The 19,843-nt window shown below is 48.2% G+C and overlaps 1 long non-coding RNA gene across 1 annotated transcript; it reads right to left on the reverse strand.

The window, feature by feature from the left end:
• Positions 1-11,412: 11,412 nt before the first annotated feature.
• Positions 11,413-12,057, reverse strand: LOC135551337 (uncharacterized). The gene is made up of 3 exons (XR_010457285.1): positions 11,731-12,057; positions 11,495-11,666; positions 11,413-11,464 (listed from the first exon to the last, which is right to left on the reverse strand). It is a non-coding gene; the product is annotated as an uncharacterized LOC135551337 (long non-coding RNA).
• Between the last annotated feature and the right edge of the window lie 7,786 nt (positions 12,058-19,843).

Consider the following 19,843-nt stretch of genomic DNA (forward strand, 5'->3'; position numbering starts at 1 on the left):
GTGACGGCCGGCCGCCCAACAACCTGCCCGCTCGACCCTATCCCCTCCTCTCTTCTCCAGACCATTTCCGGGGACCTTCTCCCTTACCTCACCTCGCTCATCAACTCATCCCTGACCGCTGGCTACGTCCCTTCCGTCTTCAAGAGAGCGAGTGTTGCACCCCTTCTGAAAAAACCTACACTCGATCCCTCCGATGTCAACAACTACAGACCAGTATCCCTTCTTTCTTTTCTCTCCAAAACTCTTGAACGTGCCGTCCTTGGCCAGCTCTCCCGCTATCTCTCTCAGAATGACCTTCTTGATCCAAATCAGTCAGGTTTCAAGACTAGTCATTCAACTGAGACTGCTCTTCTCTGCATCACGGAGGCGCTCCGCACTGCTAAAGCTAACTCTCTCTCCTCTGCTCTCATCCTTCTAGACCTATCGGCTGCCTTCGATACTGTGAACCATCAGATCCTCCTCTCCACCCTCTCCGAGTTGGGCATCTCCGGCGCGGCCCACGCTTGGATTGCGTCCTACCTGACAGGTCGCTCCTACCAGGTGGCGTGGCGAGAATCTGTCTCCTCGCCACGCGCTCTCACCACTGGTGTCCCCCAGGGCTCTGTTCTAGGCCCTCTCCTATTCTCGCTATACACCAAGTCACTTGGCCCTGTCATAACCTCACATGGTCTCTCCTATCATTGCTATGCAGACGACACACAATTAATCTTCTCCTTTCCCCCTTCTGATGACCAGGTGGCGAATCGCATCTCTGCATGTCTGGCAGACATATCAGTGTGGATGACGGATCACCACCTCAAGCTGAACCTCGGCAAGACGGAGCTGCTCTTCCTCCCGGGGAAGGACTGCCCGTTCCATGATCTTGCCATCACGGTTGACAACTCCATTGTGTCCTCCTCCCAGAGCGCCAAGAACCTTGGCGTGATCCTGGACAACACCCTGTCGTTCTCAACCAACATCATGGCGGTGGCCCGTTCCTGTAGGTTCATGCTCTACAACATCCGCAGAGTACGACCCTGCCTCACACAGGAAGCGGCGCAGGTCCTAATCCAGGCACTTGTCATCTCCCGTCTGGATTACTGCAACTCGCTGTTGGCTGGGCTCCCTGCCTGTGCCATTAAACCCCTACAACTCATCCAGAACGCCGCAGCCCGTCTGGTGTTCAACCTTCCCAAGTTCTCTCACGTCACCCCGCTCCTCCGCTCTCTCCACTGGCTTCCAGTTGAAGCTCGCATCCGCTACAAGACCATGGTGCTTGCCTACGGAGCTGTGAGGGGAACGGCACCGCAGTACCTCCAGGCTCTGATCAGGCCCTACACCCAAGCAAGGGCACTGCGTTCATCCACCTCTGGCCTGCTCGCCTCCCTACCATTGAGGAAGTACAGTTCCCGCTCAGCCCAGTCAAAACTGTTCGCTGCTCTGGCCCCCCAATGGTGGAACAAACTCCCTCACGACGCCAGGACAGCGGAGTCAATCACCACCTTCCGGAGACACCTGAAACCCCACCTCTTCAAGGAATACCTAGGATAGGATAAGTAATCCTTCTCACCACCCCCTCCCCCTTAATGATTTAGATGCACTATTGTAAAGTGGCTGTTCCACTGGATGTCAGAAGGTGAATTCACCAATTTGTAAGTCGCTCTGGATAAGAGCGTCTGCTAAATGACTTAAATGTTAAATGTAAATCTACTGACTCTATCCCCTCTCAGTCAGCCCATTATCTACTGGCTCTATCCCCTCTCAGTCAGCCCATTATCTACTGGCTCTACCCTTCTCAGTCAGCCCATTATCTACTGGCTCTATCCCCTCTCAGTCAGCCCATTATCTACTGGCTCTACCCCCCCAGGCAGTCCATTGTCAGCTGAATCTATTCATCCCTCAAACCCTCATGTCCCTCCTCCTATCACCGATTATTCCCCTTTGTTAACCTCTCCGTCCCTTTTCCTTCACCCACATCTCTGAGATGTTGAGCTGACAGGAGATAGAGAGACTTAACTCTCCTATTCCCCTGGGGGACTTACAATAGTGGGTTATCTCTCCTATTCCCCTGAGAGACTTACAATAGAGGGTTATCTCTCCTATTCCCCTGAGGGACTTCAATAGATAAAGGCAGACATATTGCTGAAAACCTGAAAAGAGTGAAGCTACAATCTCTCTCCCTCTCTCTCCCTCTCTCTCTCTCTCTCTCTCTCTCTCTCTCTCTCTCTCTCTCTCTCTCTCTCTCTCTCTCTCTCTCTCTCTCTCTCTCTCTCTCTCTCTCTCTGTATTCAATTTGAATTTAATTACATTTAAGGGCTTTATTGGGAAAACAAAGCAAGTGAGGTCAATAATAAACAAAATTGAAAAAAATTAAAAAATAAACAGTACATCTTACACTCACAAGTTACAAAATAATAAAGTCAAATATTTAGCTCCCTCTCTCTCTATATATATATATATATATATATATATATATATATATATATATATATATATATATACTACTCTCTCTCTCTCCCTCTCTCTCTCTGTCTGTCCCTCTCTCTCTCTCTCTCTCTCTGTCTCTCTCTCTATATATATATCTACTCTCTCTCTATATATATATATATATCTACTCTCTCTCTCCCTCTCTCTCTCTCTCTTACTCTTTCTCTCTCTCTCTGTCTCTCTCTGTTTTCTCTCTTTCTCTCTCTTTCTCTCTCTCTCTCTCTCTCTCTCTCTCTCTGTTTTCTCTCTCTCTCTCTCTCTCTCTCTCCCTCTCAATTCAATTGAAATGTAAGGGTCTTTACTGGCATGGGAAACATACAGTTGAAGTCAGAAGTTTACATAAACCTTAGCCAAATACATTTAAACTCATTTTCCACAATTCCTTCCTTTTGGGATGGTGTTCTTCGGCTTGCAAGCCTCCCCTTTTTCCTCCAAACATAATGATGTTCATTATGGCCAAACAGTTCAATGTTTGTTTCATCAGACCAGAGGACATTTCTCCAAAAAGTATGATCTTTGTCCCCATGTGCAGTTGCAAACTGTAGTCTTTTTCTATGGCGGTTTTGGAGCAGTGGCTTCTTCCTTGCTGAGCTTCCTTTCAGGTTATGTCGATGTAGGACTCGTTTTACTGTGGATATAGATACTTTTGTACCTGTTTCCTCCAGCATCTTCACAAGGTCCTTTGCTGTTGTTCTGGGATTGATTTGGACTTTAAGCACCAAAGTACGTTCATCTCTAGGAGACAGAACGCATCTCCTTCCTGAGCGGTATGACGGCTGCGTGATCCCATGGTGTTTATACTTGCATACTATTGTTTGTACAGATGAACGTGGTACCTTCAGGCATTTGAAAATTGCTCCCAAGCATGAACCAGACTTGTGGAGGTCTACAATATTTAGGTCTTGGCTGATTTATTTAGATTTTCCAATGATGTCAAGCAAAAAGGCACTGAGTTTGAAGGTAGGCCTTGAAATACATCCACAGGTACACCTCCAATTGACTCAAATTATGTCACTTAGCCTATCAGAAGCTTCTAAAACCATGACATAATTTTCTGGAATTTTCCAAGCTGTTTAAAGGCACAGTCAACTCAGTGTATGTAAACTTCTGACCCTTATATTGTGATACAGTGAATTATAAGTGAAATAATCTGTCTGTAAACAATTGTTGGAAAAATGACTTGCATCATGCACAAAGTAGATGTCCTAACCAACTTGCCAAAACTATAGTTTGTTTTAACAAGAAAGTGGTTGAAAAAACTATTGGTGGAGTGGTTGAAAAACGAGTTTTAATGACTCCTACCTAAGTGTATGGAAACTTCAGACTTCAACTGTATGTTGAAGCCAAAGCAAGTGAAGTAGACAATAAACTAAAGTGGAACAAGCAATACAAAATGAACAGTAAACATTACTCTCACAAAAGTTCCAAAAGAATAAAGACATTTCAAATAGCATATTTATGTCTCTTCTCTCTCTCTCCCTCTCTCTCTCTCTCTCTCTCTCTCTCTCTCTCTCTCTCTCTCTCTCTCTCTCTCTCTCTCTCACTCAAACATTTGGCAGGAGGTTAGGAAGGGCAGCTCAGTTTCCACCTCATTTTGTGGGCAGTGAGCACATAGCCTGTCTTCTCTTGAGAGCCATGTCTGCCTACGGTGACCTTTCTCAATAGCAAGGCTATGCTCACTGAGTCTGTACATAGTCAAAGCTTTCCTTAAGTTTGGGTCAGTCACAGTGGTCAGGTATTCTGCCACTGTGTACTCTCTGTTTAGGGCCAAATAGCATTCTAGTTTTCTCAGTTTTTTTGTTAATTCTTTCCAATGTGTCAAGTAATTATCTTTTTGTTTTCTCATGATTAGGTTGGGTCTAATTGTGTTGCTGTCCTGGGGCTCTGTTGGGTGTGTTTGTGTTTGTGAACAGAGCCCCAGGACCAGCTTGCTTAGGGGACTCTCCTCCAGGTTCATCTCTCTGTAGGTGATGGCTTTGTTATGGAAGGTTTGGGAATCGTTTGGGATTTTGATCATTAGTGGATTAATAATAATTAATTGTAATTCTACTCTGCGTGAATTATTTGGAACTCTCCAAATAATAATGTTTAATAATTGTCTTTGTTTTGGTTTGTTTGGTTGTCAATTAGGGTGTGCAGGGTGAATACGTGGTCTGTCGTACAGTAATTTGGTAAAAAGCCAATTTGACATTTGCTCAGTACATTGTTTTCGCTGAGGAAACGTACGAGTCTGCTGTTAATGATAATGTAGAGGATTTTTCCCAAGATTGCTATTGATGCATATCCCACGGTAGTTATTGAGGTCAATTTTGTCTCCACTTTTGTGGATTGGGTGTGATCAGTCCTTGGTTCCAAATATTGGGGTAGATGTTTTAAGTATAGGCAATTGGAATTTGTGGTCTATATATTTGATCATTTAATTTAGGATACACCACATCAACACCACATGCCTTTTTGGGTTGGCTCATTCAAGGTATTTGGAGAATCCAGTGGGTTCAGGTAGTCTTTAATAGTTGATTCTAAGATTTCTATTTGATCCTGTATATGCTTTTTCTCTCTATTCTTTGTTATAGAGCCAAAAAGATTGGAGAAGTGGTTTATCCATACTTCTCTGTTTTTTTGATAGATAACTCTTTGTTTTCCAATTTTCCTCAGAAGTGGGTAGCTGATCTACTTTAATTACATTGAGCTGATTTTTGATGTGCTTTTCCTTCTTTGTCCATAGTTGTTCTGTATTGTTTTAGTGATTCTCCATAGACTCAGGTTTTCTGGGTATTTGTAGAGATTCACCATAGTGAAGGCGTAGACTCAGGTTTTCTGGGTATTTGTAGAGATTCACCATAGTGAAGGCGTAGAGTCAGGTTTTCTGGGTATTTGTAGAGATTCACCATAGTGAAGGCGTAGAGTCAGGTTTTCTGGGTATTTGTAGTGATTCGTCATAGTGAAGGTTTAGACTCAGGTTTTCTGGGTATTTGTAGTGATTCATCATAGTGAAGGCATAGAGTCAGGTTTTCTGGGTCTCTATGTTTTTGGTTGGACAGGTTTCTCTTTCTTTCTTAGTTTTTTCTTCATCAAACCATTTGTCATTGTGCATTTTCTCAGGTTGTCTGCAACAACATTTTTATTTTTAGATTTGATAGGGAAGCTGAGAGGTCAAAAATACTGTTTAGGTTTCCTACTGCCAAGTGTACACCTTCACTGTTACAGTGAACCATTTTGTCCAGGATATCGTCTAGAAGGGATTGAATTGTCACGGATTCCCCCCGGAGCTACTGCTCATTCCGTTCACAGGCCTTCTAGAGGTCTACGTCACCTGGCCTTCTAGAGGTCTACGTCACCTGGCCTTCTAGAGGTCTACGTCACCTGGCCTTCTAGAGGTCTACGTCACCTGGCCTTCTAGAGGCCTACGTCACCTGGCCTTCTAGAGGTCTACGTCACCTGGCCTTCTAGAGGTCTACGTCACCTGGCCTTCTAGAGGTCTACGTCACCTGGCCTTCTAGAGGTCTAGGTCACCTGGCCTTCTAGAGGTCTAGGTCACCTGGCCTTCTAGAGGTCTACGCCACCTGGCCTTCTAGAGGTCTATGTCACCTGACCTTCTAGAGGTCTACGTCACCTGGCCTTCTAGAGGTCTACGTCACCTGGCCTTCTAGAGGTCAATGTCACCTGGCCTTCTAGAGGTCTACGTCACCTGGCCTTCTAGAGGTCTACGTCACCTGGCCTTCTAGAGGTCTACGTCACCTGGCCTTCTAGAGGTCTACGTCACCTGGCCTTCTAGAGGTCTACGTCACCTGGCCTTCTAGAGGTCTACGTCACCTGGCCTTCTAGGTGTCACTGAACGGGATTCATTATCATCAACCCTGAACTGCCTTGTCTGATAACACACACCTGGTTCCCATTTCCCCCTGATTAGTATGTGTATATATGTGCCCTCTGTTCCCTGTTGTCGGTTATTGTTACCATGTCCGCTGGTCTTGTGAGTACCTGTGCTGTTGCACCGGCGTCCATGCTACGTGTTATTGTTCCCTTGTTTTACGGGTCTCATCCCGTGTATTATTTAGAGGTTTACACCTCGCTCTTTTGTTTGGGTGGAGAAAATACCCCCCCTTTTACTTATTATTTATAATTTATTATTATTACTATTTATATTTATATTTATTATGTATTATTTATTATTATTACTATTTATATTTATTTATTATGTATTATTTATTATTATTACTATTTATATTTATATTTATTATGTATTATTTATTATTATTATTATTACTATTTATATTTATTACGTATTATGTATTATTATTATTATTACTATTTATATTTATTATGTATTATTTATTATTATTACTATTTATATTTATTATGTATTATTTATTATTATTATTATTACTATTTATATTTATGACGTATTCATGCGCTTGTCTCTGAGTTCCATCCCCACCTACGTTGACTATTTACTGCAGAAAAGTCAGTCTGTGGCCCAGATGATGATGATGTTGTGGAAAGAAGAGGGGGATGTAATACTGTAGACAGACGTGCCTTTGTGGTCCACTGGAACAATCCAAGTCAGAACTCACTATCCTTTCAGACACATTTGCCAAGGAGAGACAACACAGAATGATTCCCTGGCGGAGAGCTGTTAACACATGAAGCTGAGTTAGCTACATCCGCGGATAACGGGTCCACACACGCACACACACACACACACACGCACGCACACACACACGCACGCACACACACACAGATACACACACACAGATACACACACACGCACGCACGCACACACACACACACACACGCACGCACGCACGCACACACACACACACACACGCACGCACACACACACGCACGCACACACACACACGCACGCACGCACGCACACACACACGCGCGCGCACGCACGCACGCGCACACACACGCACGCACGCACGCACACACACACACACAGATACACACACACAGATACACACACACGCACGCACGCACACACACACACACACACACGCACGCACGCACGCACACACACACACACACACAGATACACACACACAGATACACACACACGCACGCACGCACACACACACACACACACACACACACACACACACACACACACACACACACACACACACACACACACACACACACACACACACACACACACACAGGGTTAAGATCGAAAGGTTTGTTCCAATTTTGTGTATCTGGAGTCAGCAACTTGTTATGTTTGGGTCATGGTAAATGATTGGCAGGCCGAGCACCAATCAAGATTCAACCTGGTGGGACCTCCCCTAAAGATGTTGCCTTTCAAAGAGAAAGAACTATGTTCCTCTAACCTTGAAAAGCACCAACATTTTACTCCTGTCTAAATGTTTTTGTCACCAATAAAGTCTATAAAATCTCTCACTGTCAACGCCGTCGAGGATGGTTCACATGGTTTCCTCTTCAAAAATGGCCCTGATCTGAATAACAAATAAGAGTTATTTGAATGGAATCTAATGATTTAATGATTGGCCAAGTGATTTGCATTAGTGCATCTGAATAGGATTGTTTTCTGACGTGTTTGTTATTCACAGCACTTAGCGACAATACAGGAACAGAGATGGTAATGGGACATCTGCTGGGTCTACCCTGGCTCCTGGCTGAGCTGTGTGTGTGTGTGTGTGTGTGTGTGTGTGTGTGTGTGTGTGTGTGTGTGTGTGTGTGTGTGTGTGTGTGTGTGTGTGTGTGTGTGTGTGTGTGTGTGTGAGAGAGAGAGAGATATGAACTGGCAGAGGGAGGGGTCCACCTTGCGTCATAAATGTGGTTAACGAGAGTTAATTGCTCTTTGAAAAGCAAGAGTGTCGGCCATTGAAAGCGGGGAAGATGCACAAACGTAGAGCCACAGTTGGTGAAAATAGACCGTGTCGAGAACGCTAAGATGACGAGGAGGGTTTATTTATTGGCAGCAGAGATGTACTGTGTGTTTGCAAAGACCAGCTGGGTACCGAGAACACTGTAACTCTCATGCTGTCTCTTTGAGACATAATATCTCTTCAGCTCTGAGTCAGTGTGGGGAACAGCTCTGAGTCAGTGTGGGGAACAGCTCTGAGTCAGTGTGGGGAACAGCTCTGAGTCAGTGTGGGGAACAGCTCTGAGTCAGTGTGGGGAACAGCTCTGAGTCAGTGTGGGGAACAGCTCTGAGTGTCAGTGTGGGGAACAGCTCTGAGTCAGTGTGGGGAACAGCTCTGAGTCAGTGTGGGGAACAGCTCTGAGTCAGTGTGGGGAACAGCTCTGAGTCAGTGTGGGGAACAGCTCTGAGTCAGTGTGGGGAACAGCTCTGAGTCAGTGTGGGGAACAGCTCTGAGTCAGTGTGGGGAACAGCTCTGAGTCAGTGTGGGGAACAGCTCTGAGTCAGTGTGGGGAACAGCCCTGACTGTCAGTGTGGGGAACAGCTCTGAGTCAGTGTGGGGAACAGCTCTGAGTCAGTGTGGGGAACAGCTCTGACTGTCAGTGTGGGGAACAGCTCTGAGTCAGTGTGGGGAACAGCTCTGAGTCAGTGTGGGGAACAGCTCTGAGTCAGTGTGGGGAACAGCTCTGAGTCAGTGTGGGGAACAGCTCTGAGTCAGTGTGGGGAACAGCTCTGAGTCAGTGTGGGGAACAGCTCTGAGTCAGTGTGGGAAACAGCTCTGAGTCAGTGTGGGGAACAGCTCTGACTGTCAGTGTGGGGAACAGCTCTGAGTCAGTGTGGGGAACAGCTCTGAGTCAGTGTGGGGAACAGCTCTGACTGTCAGTGTGGGGAACAGCTCTGAGTCAGTGTGGGGAACAGCTCTGAGTCTGTGGGGAACAGCTCTGAGTCAGTGTGGGGAACAGCTCTGTGTGTCAGTGTGGGGAACAGCTCTGAGTGTCAGTGTGGGGAACAGCTCTGAGTCAGTGTGGGGAACAGCTCTGAGTCAGTGTGGGGAACAGCTCTGAGTCAGTGTGGGGAACAGCTCTGAGTCAGTGTGGGGAACAGCTCTGAGTCAGTGTGGGGAACAGCTCTGAGTCAGTGTGGGGAACAGCTCTGAGTCAGTGTGGGGAACAGCCCTGACTGTCAGTGTGGGGAACAGCTCTGAGTCAGTGTGGGGAACAGCTCTGAGTCAGTGTGGGGAACAGCTCTGAGTCTGTGGGGAACAGCTCTGAGTCAGTGTGGGGAACAGCTCTGTGTGTCAGTGTGGGGAACAGCTCTGTGTGTCAGTGTGGGGAACAGCTCTGAGTGTCAGTGTGGGGAACAGCTCTGAGTCAGTGTGGGGAACAGCTCTGAGTCAGTGTGGGGAACAGCTCTGTGTGTCAGTGTGGGGAACAACTCTGTGTGTCAGTGTGGAGAACAGCTCTGAGTCAGTGTGGGGAACAGCTCTGACTCAGTGTGGAGAACAGCTCTGACTGTCAGTGTGGAGAACAGCTCTGACTGTCAGTGTGGGGAACAGCTCTGACTGTCAGTGTGGGGAACAGCTCTGAGTGTCAGTGTGGGGAACAGCTCTGACTCAGTGTGGGGAACAGCTCTGAGTCAGTGTGGGGAACAGCTCTGAGTCAGTGTGGGGAACAGCTCTGACTCAGTGTGGAGAACAGCTCTGACTGTCAGTGTGGAGAACAGCTCTGACTCAGTGTGGAGAACAGCTCTGACTCAGTGTGGAGAACAGCTCTGACTCAGTGTGGAGAACAGCTCTGAGTCAGTGTGGGGAACAGCTCTGACTCAGTGTGGGAAAATAGACTGATAGAGACCGTTCTTTTTGCAGAGACTTCTTTTACAAAAGTTTTTTTGGTTACCTTAAAACATCTAGTTAGGGCGTTGGTAATATATTATCTTAGCAGTGATTTGCCTACGTGGCTAAGAGACCCTACGTGGCTAAGAGACCCTACGTGGCTAAGAGACCCTTAGTGGCTAAGAGACCCTACGTGGCTAAGAGACCCTACGTGGCTAAGAGACCCTACGTGGCTAAGAGACCTTACGTGGCTAAGAGACCTTACGTGGCTAAGAGACCCTACGTGGCAAAGAGACCCTACGTGGCTAAGAGACCCTACGTGGCAAAGAGACCCTTAGTGGCTAAGAGACCCTTAGTGGCTAAGAGACCTTACGTGGCTAAGAGACCCTACGTGGCTAAGAGACCCTACATGGCTAAGAGACCCTTAGTGGCTAAGAGACCTTACGTGGCTAAGAGACCCTACGTGGCTAAGAGACCTTACGTGGCTAAGAGACCCTTAGTGGCTAAGAGACCTTACGTGGCTAAGAGACCCTTAGTGGCTAAGAGACCTTACGTGGCTAAGAGACCCTACGTGGCTAAGAGACCCTTAGTGGCTAAGAGACCTTACGTGGCTAAGAGACCCTACGTGGCTAAGAGACCCTACGTGGCTAAGAGACCCTTAGTGGCTAAGAGACCTTACGTGGCTAAGAGACCTTACGTGGCTAAGAGACCCTTAGTGGCTAAGAGACCTTACGTGGCTAAGAGACCCTACATGGCTAAGAGACCTTACGTGGCTAAGAGACCCTACGTGGCAAAGAGACCCTACGTGGCTAAGAGACCCTACGTGGCTAAGAGACCCTACGTGGCTAAGAGACCTTACATCTTTCTCTACTGATATACCTGCTCTCTGTCACCCATCTCTACTGATATACCTGCTCTCTGTCACTCTACTGATATACCTGCTCTCTGTCTCTCTACTGATATACCTGCTCTCTGTCACTCTACTGATATACCTGCTCTCTGTCTCTCTACTGATATACCTGCTCTCTGTCACTCTACTGATATACCTGCTGTCTGTCACCCATCTCTACTGATATATCTGCTCTCTGTCTCTCCACTGATATACCTGCTCTCTGTCACTCTACTGATATACCTGCTCTCTGTCACCCATCTCCACTGATATACCTGCTCTCTGTCACCCATCTCTACTGATATACCAGCTCTCTGTCACTCTACTGATATACCTGCTCTGTCACCCATCTCTACTGATATACCTGCTCTCTGTCACTCTACTGATATACCTGCTCTGTCACCCATCTCTACTGATATACCTGCTCTCTGTCTCTCTACTGATATACCTGCTCTCTGTCACCCATCTCTACTGATATATCTGCTCTCTGTCTCTCCACTGATATACCTGCTCTCTGTCACTCTACTGATATACCTGCTCTCTGTCACCCATCTCTACTGATATACCTGCTCTCTGTCTCTCTACTGATATACCTGCTCTCTGTCACCCATCTCCACTGATATACCTGCTCTCTGTCACCCATCTCCACTGATATACCTGCTCTCTGTCACCCATCTCTACTGATATACCTGCTCTCTCTCTCTCTACTGATATACCTGCTCTCTCTCTCTCTACTGATATACCTGCTCTCTGTCACTCTACTGATATACCTGCTCTCTGTCACCCATCTCCACTGATATACCTGCTCTCTGTCTCTCTACTGATATACCTGCTCTGTCACCCATCTCTACTGATATACCTGCTCTCTGTCACCCATCTCTACTGATATACCTGCTCTCTCTCTCTCTACTGATATACCTGCTCTCTGTCTCTCTACTGATATACCTGCTCTGTCACCCACCTCTACTGATATACCTGCTCTCTCTCTCTCTACTGATATACCTGCTTTCTGTCTCTCTCTCTGTCTCTCTCTCTCCACCTCACTCCCTCTCTCTCTCTCTCTCTCTCTCTCTCTCTCTCTCTCTCTCTCTCTGTGTCTCTCTCTCTGTCTGTCTCTCTCTTTCTCTCTGTCTCTCTTTCTCTCTGTCTCTGTCTCTCTGGCTCTCTGGCTCTCCTCCTATTCTCCTACAGGCCTCGTCTATCTCTTTTTTATCTTGTATGTTGTGAGTGAACAATGGTTTCAAAATGGTACAAACTTTATCAATAGCTTCAAATCACTCCCCCTCAAACTAAGAGCCTGAGTACTCATCATCATCATCATCATCATCAGCATCCCGTTTACATATTCACACAGTGTAGCAATCACAGTCAATCGCACACACACACACACACACACACACACACACACACACACACACACACACACACACACACACACACACACACACACACACACACAGCTGGATGTCAGGTTATTTAGAGACCCCCCCCCACCCCTCTGCCATTTCCTACCCCCATCAGAGATGTTATCAGGGACAGACTGAAACGAGAGGGGGAAGGGGGGAGGGAGTGAGGGAGGTGAGAGGGACACTAGTTCTATTGTAATGCTACTATAGAGGGGGAAGGGGAGAGGAGGATAGAGGGATGGGGTGCAGGGGGGATTGGTGACCTGTACAGCCATTCTGAGAGAGAGAAACTTCTGTATGTGTAATGTTTACTGTTAATTTTGATTGTTTATTTCACTTTATATATTATCTACCTCACTTGCTTTGGCAATTTCAACACGTTTCCCATGCCATTAAAGCCATTGCATTGAAATTGAATTGAGAGAGTGTAATGGTTTTCTTGACTTGAAGGAGAGGCGGACCAAAATGCAGCGTGGTTTCTATTCATGGTTCTTTAATGAAGAAAACTATACATGAACAGACTAACAAAAACAAGAAATGTGAAAACCCAAAACAGCCCTATCTGGTGCAAGCACAGAGACAGGAACAATCACCCACAAACACACAGTGAAACCCAGGCTACCTAAGTATGATTCTCAATCAGAGACAACTAATGACACCTGCTTCTGATTGAGAACCATACTAGGCAGAAACATAGAAATACCCAAATCATAGAAAAACAAACATAGACTGCCCACCCCAACTCACGCCCTGACCATACTAGTGACAAAACAAAGGAAATAAAGGTCAGAACGTGACATATATATTCACTTTATATATTATCTACCTCACATGCTTTGGCATTTTTAACACATGTTTCCCGTGCCAATAAAGCCCTTGAATTGAAGTGTATTGAATTGAGAGAGAGAGAGAGAGAGAGAGAGAGAGAGAGAGCGAGAGAGAGAGAGACAGAGAGAGAGAGAGAGAGAGAGAGAGAGCGAGAGAGAGAGAGAGAGAGAGAGAGACAGAGAGAGAGAGAGAGCGAGAGAGAGAGAGACAGAGAGAGAGAGATTTCACATTAGAGTAGAAGTGACATGAAGCCAAAGTTTGATGGAGTGGAGCTGTTCCCCAGAGAGAAGCTCTGGTCCTGGCCTGTGATTCCTCCTGTGTCAGCCTCTTCTCTCCTGGCCCTGGAGGGTGATCAACATGTGTCACCATGGAGCAGTGGTCAGTGATGGATGACTCTCACACAAACACACTGGTCAGAGAGACAGACACCTCAGTTCACTGAAACATCAATCATTTACAGCTCATTACCTGTAGAGGAGGAGGGAGGGAGAGGGGGGTGAGATCCCTATTACCGTCTCTACCCTTCTGCCATCCCAGGAACCTCCAACCCTACCTCCCTCCCCCAGCCTGTCCCAATCCCCCCCCCCTCCTCCCAGCCTGCCCCATGCTGCTCTACCCCTTCCCCCACGCTCCTTCCCCCTCCCAGCCTGTCCCAGGCTGCCCTCCCCCTTCCCCCCTTCCATTACTGCAGTTCCCCTATAGAACTAACAGGTACTGTCCCATCTCTAAACCACACCTCCCTCCACCCACTGCAGTTCCCCTATAGAACTAACAGGTACTGTCCCATCTCTAAACCACGCCTCCCTCCACCCACTGCAGTTCACCTAACATAACTAACAGGTCCTGTCCCATCTCTAAACCACACCTCCCTCCACCCACTGCAGTTCCCCTATAGAACTAACAGGTACTGTCCCATCTCTAAACCACGCCTCCCTCCACCCACTGCAGTTCCCCTATAGAACTAACAGGTACTGTCCCATATCTAAACCACGCCTCCCTCCACCCACTGCAGTTCCCCTACAGAACTAACAGGTACTGTCCCATATCTAAACCACACCTCCCTCCACCCACTGCAGTTCCCTTAACATAACTAACAGGTACTGTCCCATATCTAAACCACGCCTCCCTCCACCCACTGCAGTTCACCTAACAGAACTAACAGGTACTGTCCCATATCTAAACCACACCTCCCTCCACCCACTGCAGTTCCCCTAACATAACTAACAGATACTGTCCCATCTCTAAACCACGCCTCCTCCACCCACTGCAGTTCCCCTATAGAACTAACAGGTACTGTCCCATCTCTAAACCACGCCTCCTCCACCCACTGCAGTTCCCCTATAGAACTAACAGGTACTGTCCCATCTCTAAACCACGCCTCCCTCCACCCACTGCAGTTCCCCTATAGAACTAACAGGTACTGTCCCATATCTAAACCACGCCTCCCTCCACCCACTGCAGTTCCCCTATAGAACTAACAGGTACTGTCCAATATCTAAACCACGCCTCCCTCCACCCACTGCAGTTCCCCTATAGAACTAACAGGTACTGTCCCATCTCTAAACCACGCCTCCCTCCACCCACTGCAGTTCCCCTATAGAACTAACAGGTACTGTCCCATCTCTAAACCACGCCTCCTCCACCCACTGCAGTTCCCCTATAGAACTAACAGGTACTGTCCCATCTCTAAACCACGCCTCCCTCCACCCACTGCAGTTCCCCTATAGAACTAACAGGTACTGTCCTATCTCTAAACCACGCCTCCTCCACCCACTGCAGTTCCCCTATAGAACTAACAGGTACTGTCCCATATCTAAACCACGCCTCCCTCCACCCACTGCAGTTCCCCTAACAGGTACTGTCCCATATCTAAACCACACCTCCCTCCACCCACTGCAGTTCCCCTATAGAACTAACAGGTACTGTCCCATATCTAAACCACACCTCCCTCCACCCACTGCAGTTCCCCTACAGAACTAACAGGTACTGTCCCATCTCTAAACCACACCTCCCTCCACCCACTGCAGTTCCCCTATAGAACTAACAGGTACTGTCCCATCTCTAAACCACGCCTCCCTCCACCCACTGCAGTTCCCCTATAGAACTAACAGGTACTGTCCCATCTCTAAACCACACCTCCCTCCACCCACTGCAGTTCCCCTATAGAACTAACAGGTACTGTCCCATATCTAAACCACGCCTCCCTCCACCCACTGCAGTTCCCCTAACAGGTACTGTCCCATATCTAAACCACACCTCCCTCCACCCACTGCAGTTCCCCTATAGAACTAACAGGTACTGTCCCATATCTAAACCATGCCTCCCTCCACCCACTGCAGTTCCCCTATAGAACTAACAGGCACTGTTCCATATCTAAACCACGCCTCCCTCCACCCACTGCAGTTCCCCTATAGAACTAACAGGTACTGTCCCATCTCTAAACCACGCCTCCCTCCACCCACTGTAGTTCCCCATAGAACTAACAGGTACTCTCCCATCTCTAAACCACGCCTCCCTCCACCCACTGCAGTTCCCCTATAGAACTAACAGGTACTGTCCCATATCTAAACCACGCCTCCCTCCACCCACTGCAGTTCCCCTATAGAACTGACAGGTACTGTCCCATATCTAAACCACGCCTCCTCCACCCACTGCAGTTCCCCTATAGAACTAACAGGTACTGTCCCATCTCTAAACCACACCTCCCTCCACCCACTGCAGTTCCCCATAGAACTAACAGGTACTGTCCCATCTCTAAACCACGCCTCCCTCCACCCACTGCAGTTCCCCTATAGAACTAACAGGTACTGTCCCATCTCTAAACCACACCTCCCTCCACCCACTGCAGTTCCCCTATAGAACTAACAGGTACTGTCCCATATCTAAACCACGCCTCCCTCCACCCACTGCAGTTCCCCTATAGAACTAACAGGTACTGTCCCATATCTAAACCATGCCTCCCTCCACCCACTGTAGTTCCCCTATAGAACTAACAGGTACTGTCCCATCTCTAAACCCCACCTCCCTCCACCCACTGCAGTTCCCCTAACAGGTACTGTCCCATCTCTAAACCACACCTCCCTCCACCCACTGCAGTTCCCCTATAGAACTAACAGGTACTGTCCCATCTCTAAACCACGCCCCCTCCACCCACTGCAGTTCCCCTACAGAACTAACAAGTACTGTCCCATCTCTAAACCACGCCTCCCTCCACCCACTGCAGTTCCCCTAACAGGTACTGTCCCATCTCTAAACCACGCCTCCCTCCACCCACTGTAGTTCCCCTATAGAACTAACAGGTACTGTCCCATATCTAAACCACACCTCCCTCCACCCACTGCAGTTCCACTACAGAACTAACAGGTACTGTCCCATCTCTAAACCACGCCTCCCTCCACCCACTGCAGTTCCCCTAACAGGTACTGTCCCATCTCTAAACCACGCCTCCCTCCACCCACTGCAGTTCCCCTATAGAACTAACAGGTACTGTCCCATCTCTAAACCACACCTCCCTCCACCCACTGCAGTTCCCCTATAGAACTAACAGGTACTGTCCCATATCTAAACCACGCCTCCCTCCACCCACTGCAGTTCCCCTAACAGGTACTGTCCCATATCTAAACCACACCTCCCTCCACCCACTGCAGTTCCCCTATAGAACTAACAGGTACTGTCCCATATCTAAACCATGCCTCCCTCCACCCACTGCAGTTCCCCTATAGAACTAACAGGCACTGTTCCATATCTAAACCACGCCTCCCTCCACCCACTGCAGTTCCCCTATAGAACTAACAGGTACTGTCCCATCTCTAAACCACGCCTCCCTCCACCCACTGTAGTTCCCCTATAGAACTAACAGGTACTGTCCCATCTCTAAACCACGCCTCCCTCCACCCACTGCAGTTCCCCTATAGAACTAACAGGTACTGTCCCATATCTAAACCACGCCTCCCTCCACCCACTGCAGTTCCCCTATAGAACTAACAGGTATTGTCCCATCTCTAAACCACGCCTCCCTCCACCCACTGCAGTTCCCCTATAGAACTAACAGGTACTGTCCCATCTCTAAACCACACCTCCCTCCACCCACTGCAGTTCCCCTATAGAACTAACAGGTACTGTCCCATCTCTAAACCACGCCTCCCTCCACCCACTGCAGTTCCCCTATAGAACTAACAGGTACTGTCCCGTCTCTAAACCACACCTCCCTCCACCCACTGCAGTTCCCCTATAGAACTAACAGGTACTGTCCCATCTCTAAACCACGCCTCCCTCCACCCACTGCAGTTCACCTAACATAACTAACAGGTACTGTCCCATATCTAAACCACACCTCCCTCCACCCACTGCAGTTCCCCTAACATAACTAACAGGTACTGTCCCATATCTAAACCACGCCTCCCTCCACCCACTGCAGTTCCCCTATAGAACTAACAGGTACTGTCCCATCTCTAAACCACGCCTCCCTCCACCCACTGCAGTTCCCCTATAGAACTAACAGGTACTGTCCCATCTCTAAACCACGCCTCCCTCCACCCACTGCAGTTCCCCTATAGAACTAACAGGTACTGTCCCATATCTAAACCACGCCTCCCTCCACCCACTGCAGTTCCCCTATAGAACTAACAGGTACTGTCCCATATCTAAACCACGCCTCCCTCCACCCACTGCAGTTCCCCTATAGAACTAACAGGTACTGTCCCATCTCTAAACCACGCCTCCTCCACCCACTGCAGTTCCCCTATAGAACTAACAGGTACTGTCCCATATCTAAACCACGCCTCCCTCCACCCACTGCAGTTCCCCTAACAGGTACTGTCCCATATCTAAACCACACCTCCCTCCACCCACTGCAGTTCCCCTATAGAACTAACAGGTACTGTCCCATATCTAAACCATGCCTCCCTCCACCCACTGCAGTTCCCCTATAGAACTAACAGGCACTGTTCCATATCTAAACCACGCCTCCCTCCACCCACTGCAGTTCCCCTATAGAACTAACAGGTACTGTCCCATCTCTAAACCACGCCTCCCTCCACCCACTGCAGTTCCCCTATAGAACTAACAGGTACTGTCCCATCTCTAAACCACGCCTCCCTCCACCCACTGCAGTTCCCCTATAGAACTAACAGGTACTGTCCCATCTCTAAACCACGCCTCCCTCCACCCACTGTAGTTCCCCTATAGAACTAACAGGTACTGTCCCATCTCTAAACCACGCCTCCCTCCACCCACTGCAGTTCCCCTATAGAACTAACAGGTACTGTCCCATCTCTAAACCACGCCTCCCTCCACCCACTGCAGTTCCCCTATAGAACTAACAGGTACTATCCTATCTCTAAACCACGCCTCCCTCCACCCACTGCAGTTCCCCTAACAGGTACTGTCCCATATCTAAACCACACCTCCCTCCACCCACTGCAGTTCCCCTATAGAACTAACAGGTACTGTCCCATATCTAAACCACACCTCCCTCCACCCACTGCAGTTCCCCTACAGAACTAACAGGTACTGTCCCATCTCTAAACCACACCTCCCTCCACCCACTGCAGTTCCCCTATAGAACTAACAGGTACTGTCCCATCTCTAAACCACGCCTCCCTCCACCCACTGCAGTTCCCCTATAGAACTAACAGGTACTGTCCCATCTCTAAACCACACCTCCCTCCACCCACTGCAGTTCCCCTATAGAACTAACAGGTACTGTCCCATATCTAAACCACGCCTCCCTCCACCCACTGCAGTTCCCCTAACAGGTACTGTCCCATATCTAAACCACACCTCCCTCCACCCACTGCAGTTCCCCTATAGAACTAACAGGTACTGTCCCATATCTAAACCATGCCTCCCTCCACCCACTGCAGTTCCCCTATAGAACTAACAGGCACTCTTCCATATCTAAACCACGCCTCCCTCCACCCACTGCAGTTCCCCTATAGAACTAACAGGTACTGTCCCATCTCTAAACCACGCCTCCCTCCACCCACTGCAGTTCCCCTATAGAACTGACAGGTACTGTCCCATATCTAAACCACGCCTCCCTCCACCCACTGCAGTTCCCCTATAGAACTAACAGGTACTGTCCCATCTCTAAACCACACCTCCCTCCACCCACTGCAGTTCCCCTATAGAACTAACAGCTACTGTCCCATCTCTAATCCACGCCTCCCTCCACCCACTGCAGTTCCCCTATAGAACTAACAGGTACTGTCCCATCTCTAAACAACACCTCCCTCCACCCACTGCAGTTCCCCTATAGAACTAACAGGTACTGTCCCATATCTAAACCACGCCTCCCTCCACCCACTGCAGTTCCCCTATAGAACTAACAGGTACTGTCCCATATCTAAACCACGCCTCCCTCCACCCACTGTAGTTCCCCTATAGAACTAACAGGTACTGTCCCATCTCTAAACCCCCGCCTCCCTCCACCCACTGCAGTTCCCCTACAGAACTAACAAGTACTGTCCCATCTCTAAACCACGCCTCCTCCACCCACTGCAGTTCCCCTAACAGGTACTGTCCCATCTCTAAAC

This window comes from Oncorhynchus masou, chromosome 13 (genome assembly GCF_036934945.1).
Source record: "Oncorhynchus masou masou isolate Uvic2021 chromosome 13, UVic_Omas_1.1, whole genome shotgun sequence".
Lineage (NCBI taxonomy): Eukaryota > Metazoa > Chordata > Actinopteri > Salmoniformes > Salmonidae > Oncorhynchus > Oncorhynchus masou.